Genomic DNA, 3,806 nt, shown 5'->3' on the forward strand with positions numbered 1-3,806 from the left:
AAGCCCTTAACCGAACAATGTCTTCCTGAAATGACATCACATGAACAGCGCCCTCAGTTGACAGGAAAAGCACAGAATTGTTTTCAAAATGTTTAAAGAAGTGCACTTTTCAACAAAATAAACCAAAAAGGGATGTCAAAGAGTTTTTATAAATTTCAGAGGAGTAGAAAGTTGCACAAAATATGTTCCTCAGAAAAATGCATTTCATGGGCCCTTTATTTTGCATTCTCTCTCCTAAATGAACGAACTTGGAGGATTTGTCTTAAAGTTATCATGAATTGTGACATCACAGAAAAGTTTTTGTGTCTAAATGTGACCTCATGACACTCATCACCTGTGATAAGCAGGGCTAACAGGGTGCTTCTTTGAATTTTGTTTGTACAAACATCTTTTAGGGTCATGAGACCAGAATAACAAATTGCTAGTTTAATAACGTGAGCTTTTGAAAATGTACGTTAAAGTGTAAATTTAACTTATATGCATGTATACATACAATTTCTGTTTCGCAAGAGGTTTTAAAAAATGTAATGTTTGATGTTGTTTTAAAGAAACAATTGCTGCAGAAATTTGATGTACATTACCTTTGATCAAAATTGTATTTCTTTTATTGATAAGTTTAAGTTAACTTTTCTAGTATTCTTAATAATTGCTTAGAAAAACTGAAATTGTATATTTTATTATTATTTTAAGTTAAATCAGTAAGCTGTGAAGTGCCCAACGTAATGAATAGGAATATTATTACAATAGGAAATGTTGCCTTAGAGACATTGCCATAGACTTAATTGTGCACACATTTTTTTCCCAATTTTAATGACCTCCATCCCAATTTTCCCTTATCCTACTCCCACAAATGTTGGGTATATTTTTGTTTGGGACCATGAGCAGTTGATCTAGCCTATTTGCGACGGTAAAATATTGCCTCTAAATAGGAGTTGTGACATTAGGGAGACAGTGAATGTCTCCTTAATCTACCTTGTTTTCCTAAGGTATAACACTTATGATGGAATTTGTCTACTTAACCCTAACTCCCTAGCATAATTTACTAGGAACCATACCCATTCAGGCAAATTCCAACACCCACATGGGAAATCGCACACACACATTGTTGGACTAAGTTTCTGGAGGTATGCCAAACCCAGTGTAAAAGACCATCAGTTTAGGGGTACTGTACCCATCCCAACAGATTTCAACAAACCTGCTGTTGCATGGCTTTGATGGGTTGAGTTCAGCTAGGGTTAAGGGAACATTAATTAACCCTCCTATGCAAACACATATTCTGTGCCAACGTTGTCCTTTCAGTCAAAATCAAACATGTGACTGTTTTCAACAGTTAAGAGCTCCCAGCCTACATAAAGCAGGATCGGCTAGCTAGGACTGTTTATGTACAGTAACTTGATACAGCTATGCTTCGACTGTACCTGTAGGTGATTGATAAGGCAGCTGTGTCTACCACTTGCCTGTTTTTGTCTGTTGACTGAATTTGACTAGTCACAGTGCTTGCTTGAAATATGATCTGACTGTTGGTGACTAGCCTGTGTAAAAGGCATGGCAGGGGAAGAGGACTTAGTTTTTGACTGTCTGTGACTGTTCAGATAGCTGGAGGGTTAACAGGAATTTAAGGACCTGTATATGAGGTTTAAGCTTGAAAACACCTACGTTTACTTAAGTCTAACTGTGGGACATTAAAGCTTTGAAAGAAACAACACGGTGGTTCGTTTTGAACACTGCTGTGGTTAGAGAGCTTATGATTATGAAACAGACCCTTTCTCTTTGCATGCTTTGTGCGTTTAAAAAAGAGTTCAGCAAAAAAGCCATAATACGGTACCGTAACTACGCAAGTTCTGTTCTTACTAAGCAAAGCTGGAATCGCTTAAAGCTAGAATCAGTTGAATTAGCCTACAAGTAGACTGGAAGTATTTTTTGGACAGGAGGAAATTGGACAAATAATCTTTCTTTTCCATTAGCTTTGAAAGAATAATTTATGTATCAATTGACATTTTTACATACTGTATATCAAAAAATAGCAAAAATTGTGTTTTATTATCTATTATCTTTTATCAGGTTTATTTCAATCCTGTTGAATGTTTGAATCACCTGGGCTTGAAATAAACATTTTTTTAGATAAATTTATACAAACAATACAACGGCCTTTGACTGTTCTCATTGTGGCATTCGTGACGTTAATTTGTTGAAAAATCTTGGATGGATTTTATTGTTGGGCATAAACACATGCATCAGCTGCCTTTAAGTGTCTAGTAACACTTTAAAATAAGCTTTCAGAATGCAATTTTGTAATTAAAAAAAATTGACTTTTTTTCCCAAAATAATTATTCAAATCGAAAAATAAATATTTGAATATTCGATTATCGATCGAATATTTGAATATTCGAATACTCGGCACAGCCCTTACCCCCAGGTTTGGCTTCAAGAGATTTCAGGATTCTGCCTTAGATGTGGACTCCACCTCACTATACAGGAACATTCATTATATTCCTATAAAATGAGGCTAAGGTTTCTGAGACTTTTCATTTGGACATAAAAAGTAGAAGGTAAAGGTAAAGAGGGATGAACCTTCCAACCTGTGTTCACAGGAACGGAGTGCCCATCTCTCTTTTGAAGCGATTGGGCCAGACTCGAGTCCATGAAATGCTGATGTGGGGGGATCACCACACCTCCTCCACAGCGAGTCTGTACGCTACCTTGCCAGCATTGAATAATGCCAGTACCCATTTAACACCTGGCTTGAGAGGGGTAATTGAGGTCAAGCACCTTACGCAAGGGCACAACACGCATGGCCACGGCGGGGCTCGAACCCACAATCTCACGATCACGAATCATGTGCCCTAACGCTAGACCGTACGTGCCCAAAAAGTAAAAGGCTTCTTGATTCTGTACCCAGAGACGAGGCCCAAACTAAAAACATCCTCTGTAGTAGGTTTGTGTGCTTAGTCTATGGGAGAGTGTTATATTACAGGGACAGAGGGAAACACAAAGCATTGTCCTTGGGGGTATAGTAAAACAAAAGTATGTGCTCACACAGTGTGTCCCGTCCACGGGGCTCTCGAAGTGAAAGGGCCCTCTCTTGTTTGCGCACGGAGCCCTTATGAATGCGAGAGGTTGAAACCAGCAAACTTAAATAATAATTTATCGTATAAACTGATGACACTACCGTAGCAGCTACAGGTACATGTACACGTACACGTACACGTACACGTACATGTACATGTATGAATGTGATGGATTTTCAGCTGCTTTTCATGCCAAACCCAGCAAATGATTTACTGTACAGGTAAACGTTGACACCATGACCGCCGGGCATCAGGGAAAGGTTACAAACCAATGTGTGTAAGGTCAACTAATAACCTACACAATACAGTATCGTGAGCTCAGTTAGCACTGCACTGAATATAACACCTGCTTGAAGAATGGTGCCATATATTTCAACGTCGAATGTTCCCAAACAGGGATGATGGATCACCAAACGGCAGCAGCTTGACTGAATTGAAGTTTAAAATGATAGTAATTTACAACGCTGGTACGGCAAACGTTGACACCATGACCGCCCGGGCATCAGTGAAATGTTGCAAACCAATGTGTGTAAGGTCAACTAATAACCTACACAATACAGTATCATGAGCTTAGTAAGCACTGCAATGAATATAACACCTGCTTGAAGAATGGTGCCATATATTTCAGCGTCGAATGTTCCCAAACAGAGATGATGAATCATCAAACGGCAGCAGCTTGACTGAATTGAAGCTTAAAGGGAATATACAACATTTGCAAACATCGAAAAATAAAACTAC

The sequence above is a fragment of the Patiria miniata genome, unplaced genomic scaffold (assembly GCF_015706575.1).
Source record: "Patiria miniata isolate m_02_andy unplaced genomic scaffold, ASM1570657v1 HiC_scaffold_7, whole genome shotgun sequence".
NCBI lineage: Eukaryota > Metazoa > Echinodermata > Asteroidea > Valvatida > Asterinidae > Patiria > Patiria miniata.